The following is an 18,195-nucleotide window of genomic DNA, read 5'->3' as shown; positions in this document are numbered from 1 at the left end:
TGGTTTTGTAAGGTAGGGCTGATATTAATAGTTACTTTACCAGATATGGTTAGGATAAAATAAGAGAAGCATACATAAATTTCTCAGTTTGGAGCTTGGTCCATGATAAACATCCAACAAAATGGTATCTTGTTCCTTCCTGTACTGCTATCTGTATATAATAGCAATATATGGTTGACCATGTTCTTCTGCATGCATAGACACTAAACCTATGCCTCTTTTCTGGTCCTTGTTACTCTCCCCCTTTAACTAGCATTATCTGCAGCTGTGCAACACGTTCTCTAAGCCACCTTGAGCACAGTGGCCTCAGTTGGTTTATTGCTGTGCCTTCCCAAACTATGCAGGGTTATGTCCTGGTTGGATTCCCTGGATGAGCTCCCTTTTCTGCCTGTCTCCCCATCCCTAAACAAACAACAGTTTGCAATGATGCTTCATTTGTGTGGTTAACAGTTGGAGCCTACACACCTAAGATTCGATGCTGATGTGATTGGTTATATTGTAGCCTTTGAATTTAGGCAAATTTCGTTTTGAAATGTGATACATTGCCTGTTGCTTCATATTTTAATAGCATTGATGGTTTTATTGATACCTGCACCATTCAGTCCTAATGTGTAACACATTTACTAAAAATGAAAGCATACCCAGAGTACCCATGAGTAGACAGGATGTATGGACACCTTTCCTAGGCAGCCTGAGCCACAAGATATGCACCAGATCTGAGTTCCAGCAGTCACAGTGGAATTGGGTTTCATAAATGACATTTCCTTCCTGACAAGATGGATCTGCAGACTGTCATGATGTTTATACAGCCACTTTTCTCTTGGAAGAGTGAGCAGTACTTCCCTTGAGGGGTGGGAAGGGGACTTGTGACACCCTTTTCCAGCTAAGGTTTCTCTTTCTCCTCTTCTAAGTGCCTTGGGAGGGCAAGAGGCATTGGCAAAGCTGTGTTCTTGGTACAGAGCCCTTCACTTAAGAGCAAAAGACCTGCACACAACCCTCCTCTGGAACTAGAAAGTTAATTTCTGGTGGTACAGATGCAGTTTACCATATAGAACTCAGAACTTCTGATGGCATGTGATATTATGGAAGTTACAGATTTTAGAAACAGGCAGGTCAAGATTTGAATTCCTGCTGTAGCTTCTAATAACTAATGATTTGAATTCCTTCATTATGTATAAAATGAAATTATGATATTACATTAGTTTTTAAGGCACCATGAAACTCAGCACTGGTAATTAAAAACTGCCCATCTCTCAGTGATGACCTACCCTGTGCTAGCAACTACATTAGGTACCTTCTGTGAGGATTGTATAATCAACCCATTTTCAGGTGAGGAAACTGAGGTCAGAAAAATAAAAGAATTAGCATGTGTAAAAACAGGCCATGAAGCCCAGTGCACATATGACTACTTGGGCTCTTATTACATGCAAAATATGGAAGATACCATCTACTCAGTATTGAAATAATTTAATTAATTAAAAAGTACCAAGAAGTGCTCAGCTCACAGTGAGGGTTAAACGAGAGGTATTTTTCCTCATTTCTTTTATACTTTGTTGAAAGGATCCATTCATGCTGAGACTAGAAGAGATGCCCAGGTCCCTCAGTTCTATTGCAGGGCCAGCAATTAAGTCCTGGTGCAGCCAGGAATATGGTAACCTACCTTTCTAGGTAACAGTTTTTCTTTTCTTTGATACAAATGTTAGGGAATTTGTTCTGGAGAGTCTTGAAGGTCTCTTCTAGTCTTAGCATTCTAGATACAACACAGATCTTCTTTAAAGAAAAGCCAGTCATCTGCTAAGAGGTCTTCAGATTCCACTTGGGTCCCACTCCACAGAAATTTGCTTCTCCCCTGTTACAACCGCCAGATCCCAAGCATCCAAGTCAGGCATCACTCTATTATATCATCATTAACAGCTCCAAATCAACTCAGAAGTCTATTGCCTTGGTACCTTCATAGAGCATAAATAGCTTTTTTAAATGATAAACTGATCTTCTGTCTGATGCACAGATTTTTATTATACTCAATTTTAACACAGAATCTTAAATTACTCTCTAGTCATCATGATCTTATTCCCTCAAAAAGGGATAGTAGCATCCTCTTGCTTTGTACATTTAATTTGCAGAGTGTGCATATCAGCAAGTAGAGTATAATAACAAAAATACAAGATTTAGTTTATGAAGACTGGCCAAGATTCCCACTTTATTATCATCCTCCTCATCATTATTCATATGACCACCCCACTAACTGGTTGACTCTTGGATACTGGAAACATCATGGCATCCTCAGGCTTACACATCCTCACCAGAAAAATGGAGGTAATAACACCTTCCTGATCCATCTCTTAAGGATACCCAGAAGACTGTAGTAATACAATATGTGCAACTTGAATTTCATGAATTATTTTTATACATAGTAATTTTCTTTATTCCTCGGAACCTCAGTTTCCTAATCTCAAAGTGGAATTGATGAGGTCATCCACAGGTAAGGTGCCTAACATGGTAACGCCCAGAGCAGGTACTCAGAGAAAGGAAGCAGTTCATTTTCAGCAATGGTTCTAATGAAAATGAAAGTGTTCAAAGTTGAAATAATATAATTCCATTCTACCCATTGCAAAGTTTATTATAAATATTATTTATTATAATAGTACTTATCACTACAATGACTATTTCTTAATGTTTGGGAACCAATAGGACAAATCTTGACCTGCCTGTTTCTAGTTTATACACACTCTCTGTTCCTATTCTTTGACAACAGTAACATGGAACTCAATTAAGCTTAAGTATCAAGCATGCTTATTAGTATCAGACAATTTACAGAAACTGATGAGAAGTCAACGGAGAACTCACATATAAAGGGTGCTATCAGATATACCGTTGGGGAGCTTCTGAAAGCATGTTCTGCCTTTAGGGACTCTGGCTGCTCAAAGCCCAATCTTTATCAGTGTGGCTTTTCCAGCTTCCTTCATAAAAAGTAGTATGTGACAAGCCTGCTGGGGCAGGAAATAGTTTTGCGCTAATGAGTTTGTGCTTCACTGACGCTTTCCCATTAAAATCATGTTAACTGTGCCCCCCCTGTTAATCATCCCAAAATCAGTTTATTAATTAACTCATTTTGGGAAATCGCAATTTAGTCAGAGCTCTCCAGCTCATTAACATGTTACCAGGACAGAGAAAATAGATGTCACTGAAATCTCTCCTTGCATGTTCAGCTTATTGGGACACTCGGTCTTCTTCAGTCCTGTGGGTTCATCCATTCGTTAGTTCACTGGACAGAGTTCTTGGATGTGTCTTTGCTTCTTGACTCTTATACTTGGTTTAGGGATGAAAGATGGAAGGCACAGCCTGTGTCTCAAGAACATCAGCCTTGGAGAAGTGAGACTCATGAACAGGAAACAAGTGACAAGGGAGAAGAGAACTCAGGGGCCTGTTTTGGCTCTCACACATTTCAGACCCTTTATCCTTACACTAGGCATTGGCTCAGAAGCCAATATTGCCTTTCAAAGCCATGTCTGAGGCAGGGAGCACAAATATATTTGTGTAGGGAGCACTGAGATTTTTCCAGCCCAAGTTCCAATTTTTATAAAAGTGATAATATTAGGACAACAAGAGCTGACATTAATGCTATGATTACTATGTGCCAAGCACTGTCCAAACCACTGTACATGTAATAATTTAATTATTTAATAACAAATTTGATAACTCATTTAATCAATGTTAGCCACTAATGAACCAAATCTCACTAAATTCTCACCAAAACTCTGTAAAATAATTGATACCAGAATCTATATTTACAGATGAAGAAGCGGCAGCAGGTTGCACAGATTCAAACACAGGCAAATTTGCTCCATAATGGATAAGGAAATGAGACTCAGGAAAGGAAGCAACTTGACTCATGACTCATAAGAAGAGTGAGGACAGGATTCAGGCCTTTCCAGTGGCCAAATCAAGATTCTTTCTACTGCGCCCTATTATCTATTTTCAGAAACTTCCACCTTTGGGCTAGAGTACCATTTTCTGTGTATGCTCCTTGTGGGGAGGGTTAAGTTTGACTCTGTATCCACAGTGTTTGGCACATAATGTGAACAAAGGTGGTATTTGTGGATTGGATATATGAATGTATAAATATTTAGGATTTAGCCACTTGGTCATACAAGGATCTCATTCTGGACCTGTGAAACTGAATTATTTTTAAACCTGTTTTCTCATTGGCAAAATAAATCTGAAAATAACTTCCCAGGAGCATTGTGATGTTAAATGGAATGAAATTGAAAGTGTCCTTTGAGTAGTAAGTCGCTCTGCCAATGTTAGCAGAAGTTGTTCTCTTTATTAACTTGGCCATTTTTGAACATCTGAATTGTTCTCTCTACTTGGTCTGTGGGCAGATGAGGGCCAGTCAGCCTGGAGGGAGATGCTGGCCTTTTGTTTTGCTTACCAGGCACTCAAAGGGCATCACTGGCATTAGTGAGCTAGTCTGCCCATTCTGTAATTTTCCCGAAAGTCATGAAGACTTAGACATGATGTGGCTGTCTGCAGGCCATTAAGGGTATATGGGCCAAAGAGGAAAGAGGCAGAGTCCTCCATGTCACTCTACAGAACATTTCTATTTGAACTCTTCCTGTATTAAGAGATTGAAAATTTGCTTTTTTTGTGTGTGTGTGGTGCTGGGGTTATTGGCATAAGTTGGCACGGACATACTGTATGTACAGAGATATGAAAAAATAGTGCTCTATATGTCTAATAAGGAATGTTATAAAAAATAAATAAAGAAATAAAAAAAAGAGATTGAAATATTGTGGATCTGTCCAAACCTTGATCTTGGCCAGGGGTGGGATCACTTCTACCCTTCAGCTGCCCTTGTGCCTATTAAATACCCATCTCAGTTTCCCATGTAACTATGGTTGACTTTTCTGCAATCATTAAAAAGAATCAGACTACCATGGGTGAAATGAATGATATATTAGGAGTGGGGATTCCATAAATAGACTATGTATCTCAGTCATTTAGAAATAAGTGACTTTGGGCACATTATAAAGTCTCTCTCTGAGCTATTTTTCTTGTCTTAATAAGGTAGTAATAAATGTACCCACTTTTTAGAAATGTTGGGAAGACTAAACAAGTGAGTTCACATAAGGAACTTTAGAACAATACTTGGCACTGGGTAAGAACTTAATACATAAAATGTCAATTTATTATTATTATTTTTTTAATATTGTAAGTTACCTGCTTCTACGGATTGGCAAGGGTTCATGATAAATTGCACTATTAATCAGAAAGAAAGTTTTCTGGTAAAGTCACTGGAGTGTAGATTTTGAGCTTTCTTGCACTGTATGTCCAGTCTATGGGGCTGAGTACATCCATCTGGTCTTTGCTGCTAAAGCCAGTCTTGAGCAAGGGAGGCTGTGTTCATGAGGAGGTCATGACTGGCTGTCAGCCTGAGAATGCTGTGACATCATGGTGGCTGAGAAAGGAAAACTTGATCTGAGTCTGGGGAGTGAAACTAAGATTGACAAAGTACTTGCAGGGCTAAGAGGCAGGATCCATGTAAACGTTAAATAAATACTAAATAAATAAAATGGGATTGCCTCACTTTGCTAGGGGAGCCTGGGGATGTTTCCTAGGAGGGAGGTGGAGACAGACTAAGCCTCTGTAGTCCACAGACATGGTGTGAAGTCAACATGAGGGAGCTGGTTCTAAAAAACAGAAGTTCAGGTCAGGATTCTAAGAAGTATTGCTCAAGGTTTTTCCTATAAGCAGAAGTAATTTCTATAAGCAGCATCCAACCCAGAAGACCAATATGCAAAATAGATAACAGAGGGGGAAGGGAGAAAGGAGTTATCATGCTCAACCCTTCCCCTCTCCAAAAATAAAATTCTCTGCTCATGATGGACCACGAGCATTCTTAGTATTGGAGACTCTTGGAGCTCATCCTATGGCCATTGGCTGCCCAGCTATGGCGTGGCAGGACTGGGGGAAGGATTGTTGGTTTCCTGGGGGGCCTTCTTCAGGCAATTTGGGGACTCTCTTAAGTTCTGTAAAGGAAACCTAGAGTCATCACCAAAATGAGGATTTAAAATTTTAAAATTTAAAAATATTGGCTATTAAGGATAATCACTTAAGCAACAAGATCTTTAGTGAGCTGAAAGAAGCCTGGCAACTATTTTTCTAGTCCTTTCTCTTCTTATGATGCAATGGAGGCACAGAGAGGGGAGGTGGCTCTGAGGGCTTATTGCCAACCCAGCCATGCTCTGGCCTAGCACTGACTTGGCTGGTGGTGATGATGTGATAGAACAGCTGTGTTTTATTGAGCAGCTGCCACTTATTGATACCTGTGTAAGATGCTCTGCCCACCTGCCCTTGTTTAATTGGCATGTTTCCTCTGTGACAAAGTGTGGTAAGCACACGGCTGCGTTCTTCATACATTGCTTCTTCCCAGGTCCAGGAGAGATGTGTTCTGATCCTCCTTGCAGTTAGGCAAGGTGGGGGGCTCCTGAATAGATTCCAGTGAACAGGGTGTGGGTCAAAGCTATACCACCTCCAGGCTCAGCTATAGAAGCCCCAGTGTAACCCTTCAATTCTTTCCTTTCTGGACATAGCAACCTCCATGGTCATATGCTCTAGGTGGGTAGCTACACGGTAGAGGAAGAATATTCCACTCACATCACACTTAGCACAAACAAGTAATATATATATTGTAATGAGTCACTGTGGGGGTATTTTTGCCATATCAATGTCTAATCTATTCTGACCAGTGTAGGTAGGTCCTCTTGTAATGCCATTTTACAGCGTATGACATCAAGGCCTACTGAGGCAGAACAGTTAGTAAATGGACAAAGTCAGGATTCAAATCTGACATATTGGCTTGTACTCCTTCTATCACACCAAGCTGAGAGAGAGAGAGAGAGAGAGAGAGAGAGAGAGAGAGGGAGAGACCAGTGAATGGAGAAATAGCACAGAAGTACAGAACTACAGGACAGACCTAGCTGTATAATGTGGGATGAGTTTATTTGGCTCTTTAGATTCTGTTTGATGACCTTGGAAAGAGAAAGCCAAACACTTCCCATCCATTCTTCCCTGCATCTTTTAAGACTGACAAGAAATTGATTGACAGTGAGGGAAAGAGCAGTGCACAGGGGGCAGGAGGTCTGGGGCCTTCGGCCGACCAGTCACTGGAAGATTCTTGGGCATATGTCTTTTCCTCTGGGGTTTCTTTATAATCTGCAACAGCAGGGGCTGGGTCAGATGCCATGTGAGGGCTCTCATGGGGGTCAAAAGATAGGAGGCAAGTATAAGAGTTTGTAAATTGTGAAGTACCACACATTGGGGAGAGAGGCCTGTGCTGAGATCTTTCAAGAGCTGCAGAACATTCTGGCCCAGAGCCATATTAGCAGGAATAAATTATTTTTTCTTGATTGTCTGACAAAGACACAGAGGTGTTGGAAGTTGCTATTGAAGAGCTGAGGAGCCACAACATGGGGGAGAAGCAGATTACATGGATTCTCCCAGCCATGAATAAGCAGAATGGCACAGGCTTATTCTCAGCCAGAAAAGTTAACCCAGATGAAGAATAGTGATTACTAGAGGTTGGGAAGGGATTGGGTGGGGTGGGGTGGGGGACAAAGGGGAGTTGGATTTGATTAGAGCATATCATATGTATGTATTCAAACATCACACTGAATTCCATTATTATGTATAATTTACATGTGAATTAAAATAAATTTAAATTAAACAAAAAAAGAAAAAGAAAAATAGGAACTCCTAGACTCTTCCCTCTCTTCCTTACTTCTCCTTTATCCTTTAAATATTGTTTTTAATTCTGGCCTTTCCTACCATTCTGTTTGGTATGTCTCTTACCATTCCCTCTTTGCTGATTTCATTTTTTTGTTCTTAATACTCAGGGGGTACTACCTGTTAATATTGCATAGTGCCCCCCTCCCCAGAGGGTGAGCTTTGTGAAAGAGCAGACACTTTTCTTTTTCTTTTTTTTTCTTTTTTTTTTTTTTTTACTGCATCTGCCTCACTTCCAGAACCATACTTGGCATCCAGTATTTGTTGAACAAATTCAATGAGCACTGATTCTTCTTACAGATAGTCATTCTCCTGCTCTTCTTGTGAAATGCATCCAGAGAGAGTACCATAGAGGAGTGGAACATGGAGGTATCTGTGGGACCAGGACCTCCAAGTGCTTCATTTGTAGAAAGGGATCTAGGATGCTCAAAGAGATGGGCATGGAGTGGGGGAGAAGCTCCCTAGAGCCACAGCCTGCACTTGCCATTTGGAGGCTCTTCTGAACTTGGAAGCAGGCTACCTTCACTGTGGTCTGTCACTTTGGTCCATGGTTCTGGTGCACCAGAGACTTGGCCTCTGCTGACTCACATTCTGTGTCACCAGCAGCCAGGAGAAGTCCTAAATGGTGCTTGGTTAGTCCATGTTGAGAGAGTACATGGAACTTGGAGTTTTCCCCTGTTTCTGGGTTTCCTTGCTCTTGTTCCCAATTCTTACCCTCTAGTCTCCATGTCCATCATCCTGACATGTATGCCAGATGCATAATCATCCAAAACTTGTTCCTCTTCCTCATTTTTACTGTTCTGCTAATAAGTCCCATTTCATATTCATTTCCTTCACAAAATTCCTATTCCCACTTAGATAGTCTTCCTTCTCTCTTTTTTAGACATTTTGTTATTTATCCCTTCATTTCAAAGTCTCACACAGTGTCTGACACCATCTAATCATAATAACAATGAAATTAATGAAAATAATGATAGCGACTATCATTTATTGAGCACTCTACCTCAGATACTGTGAGAAGAATTTCATTTGACTCATTTCAACAGAGCCCAGATTCACCACGGAGTTGGTGAATCACCATTCCCATTTTACAGGTGATAAAATGGTAATTAGCTAATAGGACAGAGAACTCACAAGTCATAACACTCACTCAACCAAATATTGACTGAACTGAATTAGAGGAAGACAAAGATGAAGCAGATTAAACTGTTGCTTCTATCCTGTCTGTGTTGGTATATGTACATTCTTTTTTTTCCTTCAGCATAAAAATAAAATCCTAATTCCTAGAGCTGACAGGCAGGAATACAAGGCAAACCCAAATAAGGGGCCATGACAGCCATCAGACCTTTGGGCTGATAAGATGAGGGATTTCTGGGAGGCTCTGACCTTGACCCTTTCCTGGAGACAACTCAACAGCATCCCCTTCTCTTTCAGATACAAGTGACACATGGGCTCTTGATCCCACCCCCCAGCAGCAATTATGAAAACCCACTTGAATTGCAAATTAATACACAATTATGATTTTGGCAAGTGCTCCAAGGAAACCCAAAAGGGCTTAATTGAGTGACACTTTCCCATGTGCCCATCTCCAGACAAATGGGACAAAACACTTTCCGACATGTACTGGCTCCAGACAGCAGAGGGGAGGCTGTTGTGATCACAGGGGGCCAGGATACTGACATCTGAGGTGTGGTGATGGGAATGTAACCCGACAAATGTGTGCTATCTGGGTTTGCTAAACTTCAGAGGGAAATCTCACCATTAAAGAGCTGAAAATGTAGAACAGGAGATAGAAAAATAAATCCTATCACAATTAAAATAAAATAGGATAGGAAAGGCAGCAGAATACAACAGACACTAGTATGGCAACATGTAAATCAATGGATGTGTAACTAATGTGATTCTGCAATCTGTATACGGGGTAAAAATGGGAGTTCATAACCCACTTGAATCAAACTGTGAAATATGATATATCAAGAACTATGTAATGTTTTGAACAACCAACAATAAAAAATTAAAAATAAAATATCATAAGTCTTCCCCAGTGAGATTCTTTGGAATCCAGTCAAAGACTTGGGATTTAGCTTATATAGGGAGGGTTGAGAAATCTGGGGCCAACACTGAGACCCCGCAAGCCTTGATCTTGAGCTGTGTAGCAATGTGGGCAGAGTCAACACACAGATAAAGAAGATAGGGAGAAGACTTCAGGTTCAAACCAAGCAAGCAATATGAACATAAAATCTCCTTCCTCACACCAAATACAAACATACAAGAATAACTTCTAAACTCATTGAGGATTTAAATGAAAAAAAGGAAGAAAATTAGAATATTCGTAAGCCTTATAAGCTAGGGGAAATTTCCGAAGCAATATAAGAGATTCAAAAGTCTAAAGGGAAAATATTAATATATTTGTATGTGTAAGATTTGTGCATATAGAGATATTATTAACAAAGTCCACTATCCCCCAAACAAAATAGGAACAAGAACAACAAAAACAAATGATAGTCTGAAAAGTATTTGTAACATGTATAAATAAAATTACAGGGTTCAAGGTTAACATGCCTGCATATAAAGTGCTTTCACAAATTGGCAGGAGAAAGTCAATCAAATTAATAATGATTTTTAAAAAAACTGGTGGAGGCTATATGCAGGCAATTCATAGAAAAGACCATATAAATGGCCAATGGAAGATGCCTTCCCTGATAAGTACTTACTGGAAATATGCAGAGCAATAGGCAAGGGTCCAATATACTCCTGGTGGGAGTGTGAAGTAATAACAGTTTTGGAAAGTTACCTGAAAATATTTTTTAATTGATATTACATACATCATTTGGCTCCAGATGTAGGTCCATCCTACACTTAAAATATGATATGTAAGGATTTATTTATAATAAAGTTTATTGCAGCAAATAGCACAAAACATCAACCAAAGACACCTGGAAACAATCTGGATGTCCACTAACATGGGAGTCATGAATAAATAGTAGTACATTGATATTATGGAATATCATGTAGCTATTATGTTATACGAGTTAGTTTTATATCTTTTTATAAATTTCAACTTGGAGCACTCTTGCAAGAAGGTACTGCTAAATGAGAAAAGCAAAGATAAATGTCTATATTTTAATTTTGATGGTAAAACAACCAGCACATATCTGTGTGCAGATGCATATTTTTGTGGGTATGGAAAGCATTGTAAAAGGAGTGGGGTGGAAATAAATATTAGATTTTTTTACGTATTCATTTTTAATTAGAATGCATATAATTTTTTGTAATCAGAAATCACTAAATAATGAAAATACAAAAAAGAGAACTACTGAGAAACAATGAGTAAGTTACAACAGACACAAGGGAATGGGCTCCCCAGTCCAGGAAGTGTTCTAGAAGGGGCTAGTTGACTACCTGTGGGGAAGCCATGAAAGGGATCTCTGGTCTGGATAGGAGTTTCCTCTGTAGCCATTGAAATTCTCCTCTGGATTAAGAATCTTTGATTGGGTTAGAGGTAAACTAGGATAAGACCAGGTCCCATGAGCAAGCCCATAAAGAGAAGATTTGAGGGAGGTGGGAAAGGCTCAAGGCAATGACAGTGGAGCCAACACAGTCGAAGCTAAAGGCCACCATAGATAATAAGCAGTAGGGCCCTGGGGGCTTCTGAGGAAGCACCCCCTGCACTCTGTAGCAGCAGAAACTGAATTACAGGGAATGTAGGAATCAGGGGTGAAATGAGAAGACTAAGGGAAGTGTCAGTGAGCTCTAGCTGGAAGAGAGGTGGAAGAAGGCTACTAACTTGAAGGGTAGAAGGGCAAGGGCTTAGATAGACTTGAGCATATTCACAGAGAAGCTCCTGATGTGAGCAGATAATAGATTAACTGGTGTCTGCTGAAGGACTGGAATGGATGGCAGTGCACAGTAGAAGGTGCCTGAGTCTGGCTTGGGGAGGGTGCCTTTGTTCTCTAAGACAGGAGGGCAGGTCAAGGTCAAGATGCAGGACTACACTTTGAACTGTTGAATCTTTGGAGATGAGCAGATCTTCCTTTGGAGTGTGGCTTGCTATCTCTGTAGTTTAACCAATCTAAGCCTTAATTAGACTCATTTTTAAGTAGAGAAACTTAATGTTTCTTTCTCCGGTTGATTGGGAAGATTAGGAAAAACTACAACAAAACACCTGTAGCATCTGACCCAAGGTTGACACTGAATAAATGACAACTGTGGTTATTGCTTAAGAGATGGCAGTGCATAGAGAGTAGTGAGTGCCAGCTGGAGTCAGACACACCGGGATTGGTTGGAATCCAGGCCTGGAGGCTCACTCCCTGGTGTCCATGGAGATCCCAAGGAAGGCTGTTTTCCTCATCTCTGAATTGGGGCTATAAACATAAAGTTATTGTGATGTTCAGAGATAAAGTTTGGCAAGTATAGTGCCTGGAACAAAGAAATTGCTTAATACCGAGAAGCTGTTATTGTTTATGTTTCTCATCATCCTTTACATGGGAGGTGAGGTAATGGAATGACAGTCTTTGCAACACATTAGGAACAGTCTGAGAAATAAATAAACAGTTTTCCAAGTGGCAAAGAGACCCTGATCAATTAACATGGTGTTCCTTAGCTGTTCTTGGCTTCCTGGAATTGGTAGCCAGAATGGGAGGTAGGTGGGAAGCCAGGGAGAAAGAATTGGTAAGGCAGATTGCTCCTTTTAATCATCCCACCCCTGTTCTCCCTTGTAATTAAAATGTTGAAACACTGGGGTTGTGGCTCAGTGCTAGAACGCTCGCCTAGCCCGTGCGAGGCCCTGGGTTTGATCCTTAGCACCACATAAAAATAAATAAATAAAATAAAGGTATTGGGCTCAACTAATACTAAAAAATAAATATTAAAAAAATGTTGAGCATTTCCATTTTGTAATGATTTCTTTGCACATCTGTGGTATTATATAGGAGACACAGAAAACAGGTCCAGGTGAACTTAGCTTAGATCATTTGCTTCCTAGGTGATACTGGGCAAGGGGTTTTATGAGCTTCAGATTCCTATCTGTAAGATATCTAAGAACGCCCACGTTAGAATTCAATGAGCATTAGTTGATACTGAACCAGGTATTGGGTAGATACTCAGTAAATATGAAGTTTGTTTCCTTAGATGCTAACAAGGGCTCTTTTCTTAAACTTCGATTCTTCACAGCCTACCACGAAGCCTGGCCTGAAGAAAGTGCATTTTGTAAATAACATTTCATAAATAAGTAAATAGATAATAAAATAATGAACCAACCAAGTACAGTGGTACACACCTGTAATCTCAGTAGTTTAGGGGGCTGAGGCAGCAGGATTGTAAGTTCAAGGCCAGCCTCAGCAACTTAATGAAGCCCTAAGCAACTTATCAAGACCCTGTCTCAAAATAAAAGAATAAAAAATAAAGAGGACTGGATACATAGTTCAGTGGTAGAGCATCCCTGGGTTCAATTCCCAGTACTATATAAATAAATAAATAAAAGGATGAACCAATGAATACTGAGAGCTGGTTGGTTAGGACAATGGCATAATGGATGATTGCTGCAGACATCACTTCACTGCCTATGATACAGATATGTGGTTCTGGTCTCAGGAAGTACAGTACCTAAGAGACCTTCTTTCCTGTCATCAGTGATCGTGATAAAATGATAAATTATTTTACAGCCAGCAATAATTACACAAGAGGGTTGTTTCAGCCTCTCTCTCTCTCTCTCTCTCTCTCTCTCTCTCTCTCTTTCAGATCTCTGGGAATATTTACCGGGCTGAGATGGAAGCCATTTCCTACTTCTTGGCACCTGTGCCAGAAATGTCCCGGCATTCATGGGCCTGATGGACCCAGAGTTGGGAGAGGAAGCAAGTGGTGAGCTACTGTCATAGCCCACCCAGCAGACGCCAGGCCAACTGGAGGACTCTAGTAGGGTCCTGGAGTTTCAGATGAGGAAGATCTAGGAGATGCAAGCTGGGCAATTTCCATCTTCTGAGCTCTCAGGCTTGTTTCTTATACAATGGGGAGTTTACATTAAATGACCTATAAGCCTCTTTCCACTGTTGAAATAAGTGTGTTCACATTCATCTTTTAAAAACAAGTATTAAGCTAGATTTTAGGTTCAGATATACCCACAAGAGAGGGAGCCAGGATAGGTTTTCTGAAGGTCTATGATGGATTTGCACTAACTTTAATAAGCTCAGTTGGTGATCAGATGGCACATGTCAAACTCATTCTAAAGGGATCCATGGTGGCCTTCCAGTTAGAGCTGACGTACTCCTGTCCTGCTGGCTTTTGTTTGGCTGCCATTACTCCTAAGTATTTTCATATCCCTTATGAATTTAGCATACATCCTGATCTTCTGATTCTCATCGACATTCTGTTCCCCTAGGCCTCTGAGCTGGTGACTCTTGAAAGTCAAGTCTTCTCATTTTATACACCAATCATTAGCTCAGAAGAAGGGATCATGACTTGTCTGAGGCCTCTCAGCTGGGACTCAACACTTCTGACTTTGAATCCTGAGCTTCTACCTCAGCAGCATCTGGAGATAGGCTCAGGGTTGGTCAGTCCTTTGATTAAAAACCACCTGGGGGCGTCTGACAGTGGAGTTTTCCCCAAGTGGATTTTAGTAGGTAGAAGAAAGAATGAGAACAAAAGATATGCCTCAGCTGCCGTTGGCCTTACTTTCCTCATCTACAGAAGTTAAGATGATCCTAGCATGCTTACCTTGAGAAGTGTTGGGACTTTAAGTAACATAGTGCCTGGGCAGGAGCTTGTGGTGGTCAGCACAGGGGCCCTTTCCCTGGGGATTGCAGGAACATGGTTGAAGGATTGCCTGAGCTTTACTCTCCAGATCTCCCAGATCAGAATAATCACACAATTCTTATTTCAGTTCCACAAAGAGGGTAATTTACATAAAAATGCATGAGTGCTTCCAGCTCTCTACCAAGCAGAGATTTGGGAGTGCCACAGTACAGTCCTCAGGGCAACCTTAATATCCACCCTCCCTCCTGTGGTACCCAGGCCTGAGACAGCCTCCTGCTAGAACCCTGGGCCTGACCCAATTCCCCTGACTTTGCATAATGCAAAGAAAGCATTTACTTTATAGTCCCACCCTTACTAGGCTGAGATGCCTTTTCTCGTCCTGAAAATATCCCAGTGCCGATGCATCACATTTCTGACAACACAGTCTCTCACCCAACAGATCGGAATGATCATTTAAAAGCTCTGAGCGAAAGCTCAAGCTTCTGATTGATCTGATAATATTGTCTCATTCCCATTTTATGCTACCTGTTCTTTAAATTGCATATAAAAATACAGTCCATGCAATATTAATACACCAATGAATAATACACTAACCATTTGAAACACGCCAACCCACCCAAAGATTTTTCATCTCCTGCATGTTTCATCAGAGACACTTGGTATATACTGAATAATCGTTAGGATGATGAAAATGATAATAACAATGAAATAAATATAGAACAGTTTTACCATGGTGCGGAAAAACATGAAAGGTAATTCTCAATTATAAGTGAAAAATGGATGCCTGTGATTCAGGGACTGGCCTCTGCTTTTGATGTATGGTAGGTAAGGGCGGCTGCAGCTGTGAATAACTAACTGTGTGTGTAACGTGGCCACATCTGTCCAGTGCTATCTGAGAAGGCGGTATTGTACAGAACATGGGATTTCCCGACATGTCAGAAGTAAAAATGTTTAGAGGGAAAGGACATAGACTTTGAGACAGCTGGCTATGGATTCAAATACTGGTCTAGCCATTTAATTGCCCTATGAACTTTCCGTCTTCTATTTCCTGTCTGGAAAATAGCATCAAACTGCCCCACAGGATTATGGTGAAGATTAAATCAGATCATGTACATGAAAATGCCTGCTCTAGGCCTGACATCTGGAAAGTATGCAGCAAAATATTTCCACGGCAGAGTCAATGGTACCTGTAGTATTTCCACAAATATGAGCTTCCTTCCCTTACAGTTTAAAGCTTGAACTATGAGGCAACTGCTTCAAAACTCCAGAGGCTTATTCTTCTTATCTGTGGATGTAGGAGCACTTCTCTGTTGGAAGTTTTGGGTCTCTGATTTCCAAACAGAGGGGTGTGACGGCCCTTTTACATCCATATATAGATATGCAATAAGAATGGTATAGCAAGAAGAGACATAGGGGAAAAGTGTATATGAATTTTCTTTTAATCATGAAGCATAGAGAGTGAAAAAAAAAATCCCATGTGTTATGAAAAAAATTTTAATGAGGATTTATTTTGTGAAGTGTTGTGATTTTTTTTTTCTTAAAACTGAAGACCATTCACTTATCAGTCTTTTACTGAGAGTTGACCATGAGCTGCAAACAAACACTGAAGGTGCAAAGATTAATCTTGGTGGATAACTAGTTAACTTGTGACTAGTTAAGTAGAATAAAAAATGCTAAAATAGAACACAAAATGTCACTGGAGTAATTGATTCATTTTGACAGCTGTGATCAGGAGCTACTTCTTTAAGGAGGTGGCATTTATGGAAAAGAAGGAAGAAAGTGCATTGGGTGCTTAAATGGCAGTGCTAGAACTGACACAGTCAGGGTCATGAGAAAAAGGATCCCTTAGGACTAAGGGAGCAACACCTTTCAGGAAAAATAAGACAATCAAGCCAGCCTCAGTACGATGGGGTTAGCAGTCAGAGTAGAAAACTGGGAGTTAAAAGTGTACCTGTCTTCAAAGCTATGTGAGTGAGATAGCATGCCAATACAGGAGGCTGGGGAAGTGAGCCCAGCCCTCCGAGCTAGAAGCCAAACAAAGCAGAGTCTGCACAATTCTGAAAATAATAGTATAGACTTCCCACACATACACATTATTATTTTTTTCTTTGGGTTTATTTTCCTCCAATTTACTCATACCTTTGTGTACTACATCTCTCCTGACTAGAATGTGTTCTGTAAGAACAGAGTTTGGCGACACTTTTATTTATTGCTAAATTCCCCATGCCTGGTTAAGCTTGGTATAGAGTAATGTTCAGAAAGTACTTATTAAATAATAAATATCAGGCATACTTCTCAGGTGATAAGGGAAAGGGTCAGGTGGTAAGGGACAAATGCATGTGGAGGATGATCACCAAAGTAACCCACAATTACCTTTACCTTCTTAGCATAGTAACATGCACACCCCTAGATGGAGACTTAAGATGGTCATGAGACACGTGTCACAAGGAGAAGCATGATGAAGAGCACAAATGCAGCTAAAGTCCCACGACAACATGTGATGGCATAAAAAAAATCAAGTCCAGCTGTCCCTATAGATGCCATGAATGCTATGTTCTTGGCCTTTGCTTGAGTCAGCCTAGGATTCCTGTTCCACAGGTGCTGCCTCCCTTCTGACTTGAGTAGAAGTCCCTAATAAAAGCTCTGCCTATGCTTAAATTACTTCTAGGTCCAGGACTCTGGATCCAAGAACCCAAGTTCAGTAAGAGAACCAAGAAAAATGGTTAAGTTTTGCAGGGTGTTGGTCATATAGAGCACGTGATATGTTGTGTGCATCTATGTAGGCCAGGGTACTAGATGGCTATGATCCTAACACTGCAGGTTATCGGTCATTGACTGTCGAATGTGTTCCAACACTTTGCAAAGCACTAACCCATGTCGTCTCATTTAGCCGTCTTGACAACCCTATAGGCTATGCATGGCTGTCCCCATTTTACCCTTGAAGTAGCTGAAATTCAGAGAGGTAATGAATAGACAGTGACAGACTGAGAATTTCATTTCATCTTTCCAGTTCAAAGGCCCTGTTTGAGCTCTACTAAATTCTAACGCACCGCTTTAAAGGGAATGCAAAAGGGAATAGACAAGACCTTGCACCTAAAAACCACTTAGGAGGCAAAGACTCAAATGTGAACGAAAGCTCTAAGATTTTAGGCAAGATATGATCAAGTATGAACTCAGTGGCAGGGAAGCTGCCAAGTTCATGGCTGGGGTGAAGTTTAACAGAGTAGTAGCGTTTTGAATTAGGTCTTGAAATATGAGTAGGACTTTGGCAAGCTGAGAAGAGTCAAGGAGAACAGCAGAGTCTGGAAAGCATGCATGTAATGCAGGGTTAGGGCAACAGAATAAAGAGGAGGATGAGGGGAGGAGCAGAGATAGAAGAAACTAGAGTGTTGGCTTCAGAATACTGAGATCATCATGCCAGTTCCTTTCAGGACTAAATGTGGCAACTTGATTAGGCAAAGCTTTCAATTTCTTTTCCTTTTTTTTTTTACAGTTTTTTTTTTTTAATTTTTTTATTGTTGGTTGTTCAAAACATTACAAATTTCTTGACATATCATATTCCACACTTTGATTCAAGTGGGTTATGAACTCCCACCTTCACCCCATACACAGATTGCAGAATCACATCAGTTACACATCCATTGATTTACATATTGCCAT

General features: G+C 40.5%; 1 protein-coding gene across 15 annotated transcripts in view; it reads right to left on the bottom strand.

Annotated features, from left to right (window-relative positions):
- Positions 1-18,195, bottom strand: part of Tenm4 (teneurin transmembrane protein 4) — a 2,842,490-nt gene that overhangs the window by 898,968 nt on the left and 1,925,327 nt on the right. The window lies entirely within an intron of this gene.

The sequence above is a fragment of the Marmota marmota genome, unplaced genomic scaffold (assembly GCF_001458135.2).
Source record: "Marmota marmota marmota unplaced genomic scaffold, marMar, whole genome shotgun sequence".
NCBI classification, from domain to species: Eukaryota; Metazoa; Chordata; class Mammalia; order Rodentia; family Sciuridae; genus Marmota; species Marmota marmota.
The sequence above is the reverse complement of the archived record's forward strand: the minus strand, read 5'-3'. Positions and strand labels throughout refer to the sequence as shown.